The sequence below is a fragment of the Bos javanicus genome, chromosome 18 (assembly GCF_032452875.1).
Source record: "Bos javanicus breed banteng chromosome 18, ARS-OSU_banteng_1.0, whole genome shotgun sequence".
NCBI lineage: Eukaryota > Metazoa > Chordata > Mammalia > Artiodactyla > Bovidae > Bos > Bos javanicus.
The window spans coordinates 53,184,981-53,197,701 of NC_083885.1; the positions used below are offsets into that span (position 1 = coordinate 53,184,981).

At 47.6% G+C, this 12,721-nt stretch overlaps 1 protein-coding gene across 1 annotated transcript in view; it reads right to left on the bottom strand.

The window, feature by feature from the left end:
* The window catches only part of OPA3 (outer mitochondrial membrane lipid metabolism regulator OPA3), a 69,051-nt gene that overhangs the window by 17,593 nt on the left and 38,737 nt on the right, over positions 1-12,721 (bottom strand). The gene's annotated exons all lie outside the window — the stretch shown is intronic.

A 12,721-nucleotide genomic window follows, 5' to 3' on the forward strand; every position in this document is an offset into this window, starting at 1 on the left:
CAGAGGTGCTGCCAAACCTGGGGGAAGTTCCTGGTCATCCCCATGGACCCGGAAAAGTCAGAGGCTGAAGACTGCAGGATGTACACCCAGAAAGCTCTAGGTAGGTCCTGTCCCCACTGGTAGCCTCTCTGTCTGCTCTGGGGGTCACAGAGACCCTTTTCTCTCTCCTTCCTTCCCGGGAGCTCTGCCCTCCTCCTAGGGGCTTGTCTGCTACCAGACAAGGGGTCTGTGCCAAGAAGTTAGTTGCGTTCCAGCTCCCTACTGTGTGACCTCAGACAAGTGTTCTGCCCTCTCTGGGCCCAGTCTACCTGTCATCAGAGTAAGGGCATGCACAAGAACTTTTCCAAAGGTCGGGGGCGGGGCCTTTCAAAGTCATTGGAAGTGACATCAGGGGAAATCCCTCTTGTGTTCTGCCCTCCTCTGAGTCCCTCCCCGTCCCGGGTCCCAGATCCCCACATGTGTGTGCATGTGTGATGGGAAGTCCCCTGGGTATCTCACAAGAATGGCCGACTCCAAACACAGGCAGGGGTGGGGGCTCCTGGTTTTTGGAAGTTGCCACCAGGTGGAAATCACCTGAGGGCCACTACACTGCAGTGGGGCCTGCTGCCTCCCTGGAGGGTCCCAGAGACACTTCCAAGGTCACAGGCCCTGTCTCTGAACTGGGCTGGTGGTGACCTGGGTGTTTGTTTTTCTCTTCTCCGTGTATTACAGAATAAAACAAAGACTGATGATTAGATCTGTGTGCATTCTCAAGCAAACATGTCCTTGACAGAACAAGCCTGATACTGATGGGCATACATTCTGATCTGGCTTTGATGAAAAGCAAATCATCGTGTTAACTGGCTAGAAATGCAGGACATTCTTCTTTTCCTTCTGGCTGATTACATTTCACGAACAGGTGTTAGAGAACAGGAACAACAAGAGCAATCTCCCTTCTTGGGATTGGAACCTCTATGGATCCAAGTAAACTTCTCCCAGGGACATGAGCCCCACCGGCCCTGTGAGAGGAGGTCCCCTGGGAATCCGGCACTAACCCGAAGTCACGTGTAGTATTGTGTGTTGCAGGGCAGCCTGTCCACCTGCCTTCTGAGTCATACCTGGGAGGGGAGGCAAAAACCTTGACACCAACTCGATGCTTCGAGTGTGACTCACCACGCCCAGGACCTTAGGTCTCACTCTGAAAGATCACACCAGGTAACTCATGGCACAGAGGCTGGGCTTAAATATACAGCAAAAATGTGATGGGTGAGGGTCTGCCCCTGAGTGTGGACAGCTCAAATGAGCCATGGATATCAGTGGTCTTGGTCTCCTGCTCACCTGGAAAGTTGGGGAATGATGGGGCCACGATACATCCCTCCGCCCCCAGAACCCCTCTCTCCACTTTTGGCTGCCCTTCTGTGCTCCTGGAAGCTCAGTGCCTCTCCTCCGCTTCTGGTGGACACTGACTTTGGGCAGTGCCCTCAAGAGAGGAGGGGATAGGGACCTCCCTGGTGGGCCAGTGGCTAAGACTTTGCCTACCAGTGTAGGGGGGGTGGGTTCAATCCCTGGCTGGGGAGCTAAGATGGACTCAGGTGCCTTGGGCCAAAAAATCAAAACATAAAATAGAAGCAATATTGTAACAAAACTTTAAAAATGGTCCACATCAAAAAAGCTTTAAAATAAAAAATAAAAACAAGGCGGGGACAGGAGAAGGTGGAGGTGGGGCCTGTCTCTTCAGTCCCCTCTGTGGCTGGGCTGCAAGCTCTTACATCTGCCCATCTGGGTCCTGCTTCTGGTGCCCCCCCCCCTTTTTAAAGACATTTACAAATATTTATTTATTTTGGAGAAGGAAATGGGAACCCAGTCCAGTATTCTTGCCTGGAGAATCCCATGGGCAGCCTGGAGGGCTACAGCCCATGGGATTGCAGAGCCGGATACGACTGAAGAGACTCAGCATGCATTTGTTTCTTAGGGCGGGGTCTTCATTGCTGCAGCACTCTTTCTCCAGCTGCCGAGCGCAAGCCTCTCATCGTGGTGGCTTCTCTTGTTTCAGGACGTGGGCTCTGGGCACGTGGGCTCAGTAGTTGTGATGCAAGTCCATAGTTGCTCCGAAGCACGTGAGATCTTAGTGCCCGGACTAGGGGTCAAACCCGTGTCCCCTGCATTGGCAAGTGGGTTCTTAACCACTGGAGCACCAGGGAAGTCCTCCTGGGCCCGTCTGACATCTCCGGACAGTGTCTGGTCCCCGGGGACCTTAGCCCCCTGCTGGATCCCTCACCATACCAGCCCACACTTCGGTCCTGCACGGGCTTGAATAAACAAAACCAACGAACACACATGCAGGAAAAACTTGCACAGTTCCCAGGAGCTCTCCGGGGCCCCTGAGGTCCTGCACAAATCTGCCATCCCAAGCTCATCTTGCCCCCACTCTGCTCCAGCCGCTCTCACCGCTCCCTGCAGCCACTGGATACTTTCGCAAGCTGTGCCCTTTACCAGATCATCCTTCTCTCCCACACTGCTGCTAGTGCATAACAGAGGCTCACAGATCCATCCACCCTCACCTGGCCAAGGGGACCTGACGCCTTCTCCTCCAAGACTCCTTCTCAGTCACTTAACATACAGATACAGAGCATTTTATAGGATGATTCCCACTTATATTAATACATATGTGTATATCTACCAATATACATGGGGCTTCCCAGGTGGCCAGAGTGGTAAAGAACCTGCCTGCCAATGCAGCAGACCTAAGAGACAGGGATTCTATCCCTGGGTTGGGAAGATCCCCTGGAGGAAGGCATGGCAACCCACCCCAGTATTCTTGCCTGGAGAATCCCAGGGACAGAGGAGCCTGGTGGGCTACAGTCCATAGGGTCACACAGAGTTGGACACCACTGAAGAGACTTAGCACGCACCAATATATACACAATGCATAACTTTTTTTCTGTACACACACGTGCGTGTGTGCATTTAGGATCATGAAATACAGCTAAAAGTTAACAATGATCATCTCTGGGTAGTGGGATTACAGATGATTTTTTTTTCATTTCATTGTTTTTCAGTTTTCACTGCTGTTTCTATACTGAACCTGTTGTCTCCTAAATATGATTGGGAAATAACGTGATTGGAGTGAAATTCCTTTCTGTACTGACACCTTCAACTCCAGACCACCCAGTGCTCTCAGCTCACAAGTCACGAAAGGCCATACCCTCCTTTCCAAGGCCCCAAGCCTTGGTGATCTGGTCTCCCGCCTCTCGTCCTGCCCGCTAAGGTCCATGACTAAGCCATGGAGTCATCCCTTCTCACTCTCATCTTTGGGCCTCTGCACATGCTGTTCTCTTTGCACCTGGACTTCACCCCGTTTACGTTTTCCCTTTGTTGGTAAGAATCTGTATCCTTTCACTGTAAGGCTATGTCGGCTTACTATGTAGCAAATAAATCATCAGGTCTGAGGGTGGTTTGGAGGACCCATGACACAGGGAGATTCAGGGATTCAGTGATATGACTCTTGTAAAATCCTCGCAGTGCCTGGAACCTAAGAAATGTGAACTGGAAGAGATTATGTTCTTCTGTATCTCAATTTCCTTCTCTGTAAAATGAAGGTTATTACCATTCTGCACCCTTAGGGTGGGGATGCTTCTAACCTGGGGCAAGGACGCTCTTCCCAGACAAGGGAGGAAAAATAAGAGCCATAAAGGAAAAGATGGGAAAACCTGTTTATTAAAGTTGAAAAACTTTTTGTAAAAGGACAGAAGACCTCACAAACAAGCACCAAGGATGAGCAAAGCAAACATTCTTTTTGGGGGCGGGGAGGGGGGAGCTGTGCCCATGTGGCTTACGGGATCTTAGTTCCCTGACCAGGGATTGAACCCAGGCCCTCGGCAGTGAGAGTACGGGGTTCTAAGTACCGGACCGCCAGGCAATTTTACAACACAGGCATTTCTCATAGAATTGAAAGGTCCGATAAACAGCTGAAAATGAATATGCTGAGCTCCCTAGCGATCATCTGGGAAGCACAGACCACAGCCCCATGCCAGCCTTCTCACTCCAAGGCTCTAACAAGAGGTTTGCCAAAAAGTATCCCCATCTCGGGCTTCCCTGGTGGCTCAGAGGTAAAGAATCCGCCTGCCAATGCAGGAGACATGGGTTCGATCCCTGGTTCAAAAGATCCCACACGCCTGGGAATAACTAACCCTGTGCACAACTACTGCGCCTGCGCTCTAGAACCCTGAAGCCCACGCACCTAAAGCCTGGGCTCCGCAACACGAGAGGCCACCGCAATGAGAAGCCCACACACTGCAATTAGGAAGCCCCGGCTCCACGCAACTAGAGAAAAAGCCCTCGCGGCAATGAAGACCCAGCACAGCCATAAACGAACAAATGAATTATTTTTTTAAATGTCCCCATCTCAAATGAAGGGGCAGTATGCAAATTCTGTGTAGAGCACTTAGAAATCATAACAGAACAGCCTAAAAAAGGGGGATGTGGTATATTAAATAGTGGGTCCCAATCCCCGGATCTTGTGAATCTTACTTTATGTGGCAAAAAGGACTTTGCAGATGTGATGGAGTTAAGGATTTGAGATGGGGAATGATCCAAGATTATTCAGGTGGGCCCTAAACGCAACCCAAAGGGTCCCTGTGTGAGGGAGGCAGGGGGAGATTTGATCACTGGAGTAGGAGGAAGGGATGAACACACCCAAGTCCCTAGAACATGTGACTGTTGCCTTATTTGGCAAAAGGATCTTTACAGATGTGATTAAGGTTAAGAATTTCAAGGTGGTGTCATCTTAGCTTACCCAGATGGGCCCTAAATCCAGTGACAAGTGTCCTAATACGAGAGGGAAGAGGAAAAGAAAACACAGACATACAGGGGAGGGGGCTATGTGAAGAAGGAGGGAGAGAGTGGATTGACGCTGCCATGAGGCAAGGAAAGCCTGGAGCCACCGGAAGCTGGAAGAGGCGAGGAACCTGCTCTCCCCTCAAGCCTTTGGAGGGAGCACAGCCCTGCCAACATTCCAGCCCAGTGATATTGATCTGGGTTTTCTGGCCTCGGGAATTGTTAAGAGAATAAATGTGTGCTTCTGTTTTGAACTTTTTGTATTGGGGTATAGCCAATGTACAGTGTTGTGGTAGTTTCGGGTGGACAGAAAAGGGACTCAGCCATACATATACATGTATCCATTCTCCCCCAAACCCTTTTCCCATCCGGGCTGGCACATAACATTGAGCAGAATTCCATGTGCCATACAACAGGTCCTTGTTGGTTATCCATTTTGAATATAGCCATGTGTACATGACCACCCAAAGTCCCTAACTGTCCCTGAACAACCATAAGTGTGTTTTCTAAGTCTGTGAGTCTCTTTCTGTTTTGTCAGGTCTAAAAGTGTATTCTTTTAAGCCACCAAGTTTGCGGTAATTGGTTACAACCACCACAGGAAACTGATATGACTGACTGATGACTTGAACAGATCTAATTATTATCAGATAATGGTATTAACAGACGCAATTATTATCTTTGCCAAAGAAGATGATGAGCATGGCCAGTAAACACATATAAAGATGCTCAACATCATACCTGAGAGAAAGACAAATTAAAACCACAATAATAACACGAGGAGCTCAGCTTGGTACCCTGTGATGACCTAGAGGGATGGGATGGCAGGTGGGATGGGAGGGAGCCTCAGGAGGGAGGGGATATATGTATACTTATAGCCGATTCATTATGCTGTATAGCAGAAACTAACACAACATTGTAAAGCAATTATCCTCCAATTAAAAAAACATTAAATTAAAAAAAAAAAAAACACAATCAGAGGAACTTCCTTGTGGTCTAGTGGTTGAGAATCTGCCTTGCAATGCAGGGGACATGGGATTGATCCCTGGCTGGGGAAGATTCCACATGCTGTGGAGTGACTAAGGGCTACGACTAGAGAAAGCTCACATTTCACAGTGAAAACTTAGCGCAGCCAAAAAAAAAAGAAAGAAAGAAAAGAGAAACATGTAATGGGGAAAAAAAAATGGCCCAAGGTTAGAAACAGAGTTTTGAAAATCTGGAAAAAATTAACTGCTCAATAAAATGTGAGCTAGTAAAGACATGACTACTCTTTCACCACAGACTACTAAACAAGCTATCAAAATACCTGTGTCCAGTTGAGGAATTACCTTCTCTCCAGCAACATAGAGGAAAGCCACGAGAAGTCTCTGGAAAATCCAGGCCCTCCACACCCCCAGCAAAATGAAGTAGGCTTGTCCCGTCTTTAATTGAGAGGCCAGAGTTACTCGGGATGAGCCATCAGATAGACTGTGGGAGTGGATTAACTTCCTGTGGCTCCTGTAACACATTACTATGAACTGGATGGCTTAAAACAACAGAAGGTAACAAAACAAAACAAAACAAAACAACCACCACCCAGAAACTTACTCTCTCACAGTTCTGAGGGACAGAAGTTCAAAATCAGCATCACCGGCCCCAAAATCAAGCTGTGAGTGGGCTCCACTCACTCTCAAAGCCTGAGGGGAGAATCTGTTCTTTTTTTGTTTGTTTTCATCATACTCTGAGGCACAGTTGTTCAATGTCCTGGTCATCTATCACCTGTTCATCAAGTCTGCATCTCCATTAAAATAAATGAGGAAACTGGGTTTCTGAGAATAACCTTCTCTGGGGCACACAGGAAAAGGGCTAGGGTCAGAATGTGTTTCTCTTGCCTCACAGTGCAATGTTCACGCCACTACTGCCGCACCATGCTTTGAGATCAGCTCCACAGATGTTAATTATAAAATAGCCCAGTGTTCATAAACAGTAAAATCCCGACTGCTTTTTTAAAAGTTCATGTTAAATATATCAACTTAAATATTTTCATCTCAAAGACCATGACAATTGTTCATGGAAGATCCAAACAGAAACTTCCTTTGGTATGAGTGAGTGAGTGAGTGAAGTCGCTCAGTCATGTCCGACTCTTTGCGACCCCATAGACTGTAGCCTACCAGGCTCCTCCGTCCATGGGATTTTCCAGGCAAGAGTACTAGAGTGGGTTGCCTGACCCTTGATAAATACAGGAGGTCTTTCATGTGCCTTGTCAACCCTAATGAAAATTATAATAATCATTTTTTTAATTGGTTCAGTAAGAACCTTTTTATTTAATTTATTTATTTCTTTATTGGCCCTGCCAGACAGCTCCCGAAATCTTAGTTCCCCTACCAGGGATTGAACCCACGCACCCTGCGGTAGAAGCCTAGAGGCCTAACCACTGGACAACCAGGGAATTCCCTGTAGTCAAATTTTTATTCTACGTTAGAGAGATGCTGAATTTAAGGACAAAGACTTTATATAATAAATATTTTGTGACATGCACAAGAGAAAATTCAGCTAGGTGAAGGAATGTTTTCAGATGTCTTTCAGATTTAATGTTGTTCAGTCACTTAGTCGCTAAGTCATGTCCAACTCTTTTGAGACCCTGTGGACTGTAGCCCGCTGGGCTCCTCCGTCCATGGGATTTCCCAGGCAAGAATACTGAGGTGGGTTGCCATTTCCTTCTCCAGGGGATCTTCCAAACCCGGGGATCAAACCCACATTGGCAGGCAGGTTCTTTACCACTGAGTCACCTGGAAAGCCCAGAATACTGCTGTGCGGCTAGCCAAAGGGGTGAATCTATTCTCTGCCTCTTCTGGCTTCCAATGACGGCTTCATTCCTTGGCTTGTGCCTTCATCACTTCAGTCTCTGCCTCCATCTTCACATCACCTTCTTCTCTGGGTGTGCAACCTCCCTCTGACTGTCTCTTATGAGCACACTGTAAAATCTCTTTCTCACAGTGTCTTTAATTTGATCATGTCTGCAAACATTTTTATGGGATGAGATCACATTCGTGGAATGCAGGGACTGGGTCCGAGGCTCTTTGGGGGCCACCACTTGTCCACTGTAGGGTGGGAGGGCCTGGAGGCTACAGGTTAGCTGGGGTTTGACCAGGTACGTTGTGAAGCTCATGGATTCACTGACTCAGCAAATGCAGGAGTGTTGGTGGGTGACAGAGGTCTCACATCACACAAGACTGTGGAGACAGTAAAAAGATCAGTGCTGCAGGGGGTCAGGGTAGGAGAGGGACCAGTGAATAAGTAGAGCACAGGGGGGAATTTTAGGGCAGTGAAACCATTCTGTATTTCATAATGGTGGATGTCATTATAAATTTGTCCAAACCCATAGAATATACAACACCAAGAGTGAACCCTAATGTAAACTATGGACTTTGGTGATATATCAATATTGATCCCTCAATTGTAACAAATATACTGCAGCAAGATGTTGATAATAGGAGCAATTATATGTGTATGGGGGGAGAGGATATGTGGGAATTCTCCGTATTTTTAAAATACCTTTTATTTATGTATTTGACTGTGAAGGGTCTCAGTTGCATCATGTGGGCTCTTCATTATGCCGGGCAGGCTTCTCTCTAGTTGTGGTGTGGGGGCTTATTGCCACCAGGCAAGTCAGATCCTTGACCCCGCATCCTGAGTTACAACCCAGATTCTTAACCACTGCACCACCAGCCAAGCCCTTTCTGTACTTTCTGCTCAATTTTCCTATAAACCTTCTTGTTGTTTAGTCACCAGGTCATGTCTGACTCTTCTGTGACCTCCATGAGCTATAGCCCATCAGGCTCCTCTGTCCATGGGATTCTCCAGGCAAGAATACTAGAGTGGGTTGCCATGCCCTTCTCCAGGGGATCTTCCCAACCCAGGGATCGAACACTTGTTTCCTGAATTGGCAGGCGGATTCTTTACCACTGAGCCACCTGGGAAGCCCTTCTGTAAGCCCAAAACTTCTCAAAAAATTAAGTCTATTAATTTTGGAAAATGTTTATCAAGGAACAAATGTACTCAGATAAGTCTGAAAACAAGGACGAGGCTACCAGTTTGCCTTGAAGAGACCAAAAAATATTTTCAAGCTCTTGGCATTCAGAAGACCTGGTGTTGGTGCAGGACGGACAAAGATTGACAGAACAGGATCAAGAAGGAAGTACCTGTGTCTGGGAACACAGCGGACGCTGCTGTCCAGAATCAGATGAGGCGGGAAAGGATGTGCCATTCCACGCACTCTGAGACGCCAGCCCTCATACATCTGGAAACTGAAGATCGCAGACCGCACCCAACCTTACACTCACCAGAAACCAAAACGCAACGCAACACAAGTTCAGGGAACGACAAGCACAAAGGCAACATTAACACAAATACGAGAAGAAGGGAGACGGTGAAGATATAAACTCTTAGGGTAGAGAAGCCCTTCTCAAATAAACACAGAAACAAACAATCACAACAAGTGCCTGAAAGGAAAAAGTCTCATAGATTTGGTTACTTTAAAACGAAACAACTTCAGCAGGACAAAACATGCCAGAAATGAACATTAATTCACAGACAATGAAAAGAGGCATCTTTCAAAAGCGGTATAAATGTCCAATAAGCGGCGGAAAAGATGTTCATCCTACGGGTTAAAACAAGAAAGTGCGAATTAAAAGAATAATGAAATTCCACCATGCACTTGTGTGGGTTGAAATTTTTTTTAGTTTGATCCTTGCAAGTGTCGACAGTTCCTCCAACACTTCACTGAGATTTTGGGGGCATTCCTTTTTTGGCCGTGCCACACAGCCTGCAGGATCTTAAGTTTCCCAAACAGGGATTGAACCCATGCCCCCTGAAGTGGAAGCGCAAAGTGCTAACTACTGGACCACCAGGGAAGTCCCTATGAGGCATTTTTAGATTAACTATAAATGTCTTTGGCTTCCCTGGTGGCTCAGTTGGTAAAGAATCCACCAGCAACGCGGGAGACCTGGGTTTGATCCCGGGGTTGGGAAAATCCCCTGGAGGAGGGCATGGCAACCCACTCCAGTATTCTTGCCTGGAGAATTCCATGGAGAAGGGAGCCTGGCAGGCTACAGTCCATGGGATCGCAAAGAGTCAGACACGCCTGAGTGACTGAGCACACAGCCCAGCATAAATGTCTTTAAGGGTATTTGCTTTTTTCAGCTCTGGGCATCTTCCTGAGGAAACGCTCATGCTGGCCACAGAGGCGTGGGCAGATCCCTGACTGTCACAAGAGGGAAGAGGGGGACAGCACTCGTGCCCACAAAGGGAGATCTTTAGTAGATGTGTCGTGGCCAGACCACTCCCAAAAGGGTTCTTGCCAACGTGTCCCCCCACCACCACCAGAAACAAGAATCCTTTTAGGGAGGGAACTTTGGTCTCTCTGAAGTGGCCAAACTTTAGGAAGAGACTGCAATTTCCAAATATAAATATCGAGGTACAGGGATGTGACCCCTGAGTGAGACAGCCCACTGCGCTCATGCACCCCCCAAACCAGGTCCATATGAGCCCTGACTTGGTGGAGGCGCTTCTGGGGAGCCTGGCCTGAGCACTGCTATTCCAGGGGTGAGGAGAGCCCTAAGATCAGAGTCCCAAGTCCAAGCCCGCCACCTCCAGTTGCCTCCTTCCTCCAGGGTGTCCCAAATGGACCCCAGGAGAGTCCCCTGATGGAGGAACCTGGAGATAAACAATGTCAGTTACACGGTGTGAGGAGAGCACCCAGGATCAGCCCCCACCAGCTACAATTCAGAAAAACTGAAGCCTTCCAGAGGGCACCCAGATCTGAGACGACCGTGGGGTGGGGAAGGGGAAGGCTATCCACATCTCCTCACACTGGTTCTCCTGCAGCCTCAGCCCCTCAGCACCAACATGTCCCTTCTCGGTACACAGAGCAAAAACCTTGAAGCCATCAGTGACTCGCCATCTCCCATCCCTGAGCACATTCTGTCTGCTCTACCTTTGAAATATTAATCTGCCCAGAATCCCACTTCTCCCTACCCCCACTGTCTCCACGGCCTGGACAATCACAGTCGCCTCTTCACTGTGCTGGCAGCTTCCAGTTTTGCCCCGCGCTCATAATGTGTACCGGGCTCCCGTTAAAACTAAGCCAGCTCACATCCTCCTCCACTCAGAGCCCTCCCTTGGCTCCTGCTCACCCCACAGTAAAAGCCAAAGTCTTCACCATGGCCAAAGGCAGCCTGCTTTATGGAGGTTAGTGTAATCCATACCTATGTGTATGCTTTCCTTAAAAAAAAGTGAATAGAAAGTAACAGAGTTCATCACACACCAGTAAGGGCAATTATTGTTTAGCAAAATTTTGTTCTAACAAGGTATGTATGATATTAACATTGTTGTCATTCCGTCACCCAGTCACGTCCAACTCTTTGCGACCCCATGGACTGCAGCATGCCAGGCCTCCCTGTCCATCACCATCTCCCAAAGTTTGCTCAAGCTTCAGGTCCATTGCTTCGGAGATGCCATCCAGCCATCCCATCCTCTGACGCCCTCTTCTCTTTCTGCCCTCAATCTTTCCCAGCATCAGGGACTTTTCCAATGAGTCAGCTGTTCCCATCAGATGACCAAAATACTGGAGTTTCAGCTTAAGCGTCAGTCCTTTCAGTGAATATTAAAGGTTGATTTCCCTTAAAATTGACTGGTTTGATCTCCTTGCTGTCCAAGGGACTCTCAGGAGTCTTCTCCAGCACCACAGTTCAAAAGCATTAATTCTTCAGCACTCCACCTTATATAACACATGATATTAACATACATGTGTTTTATGATACGATGGATTTTATGTTTATGATACATATTAGGTATATGATACATATTCATCTGTAGTTTTTCTAAATGCAACACAATAAAACAGGCGATATCAGACTACATAGCACATATTAAGGGTAAATTACTGAAATGTTCATTGCAATGATAAATTTTACACACACACAACACACACAACATATATGATGTTATGTGACATATTACATAAAATGTTTTTATATTCCATTATATACTATGTCACATAATGCAGGAATTACACAATGTATATCCAACACGGAGGGTGAGTTGTGAATTATTATACATATATATGGTGGATTATATAAAACATAGGTCTTATTTCACCTTGCTGCTGTAGATTGAGATGGAGACTCTGCAATCTGAGAATGGCAGGGTTATTGCGGCATCTCCAGGAAGTAGTTCCCGTGGGTGGGGACGTGATGGATGCAGGCCCAGGCAGGGGGGCGTAAGAGCTGACCTGATGGGCGTGTCGGAGCTGGTTGGCCCCTCCAGAGTTGTGCCAACTGAGGCAAGGGGGCCAGCCTTTGTCCTCTGGAGCCCTTTGCCCGTCCTTCTTCCCTTGCTTACTCTGTTCCAGGGGTCAGTAAACTCTTTTTATGTAAAGGGCCAAATAGTAAATATTTGCATCTTTGAAGGCAAAATGGTATTTTTCACAAATGACTCAACTCTCATTGCCATGCAAAAGCAGCCATAAAAAGACACAAACAAATGAGCGTGGCTGGATTCCAATAAATCTTTATTCCCAAAGACAGGCAGCGCCAGGCCCTTAGTCCGCTGACCCCAGCCCTGTTCTCATAGCAGAGCCTCTTGCAGGTCCAGGAAGAGGCAGACCCCCCCACTGTTGCAGGGCCTGCTAACCCTTTCTCACTCTGGCAGCTGCCAACAGGGCTCCTCGCATCTCCTCCCTGACCAGCTGATCTACACCCCCATCTCCATTACTCCTGAACTCTTTCTTCTCAGCCCCCATCACCCAGACCCAGATTAGTTTTTCTTCTTTCTTCCTTCCTGTTTTTGGCTGTGCTGGGTCTTCGTTGCGGTGCACAGCTCTCTAGCTGTGGAACATGGGCTCAGTAGTCGTGGCTCGAGGGCTTAATTG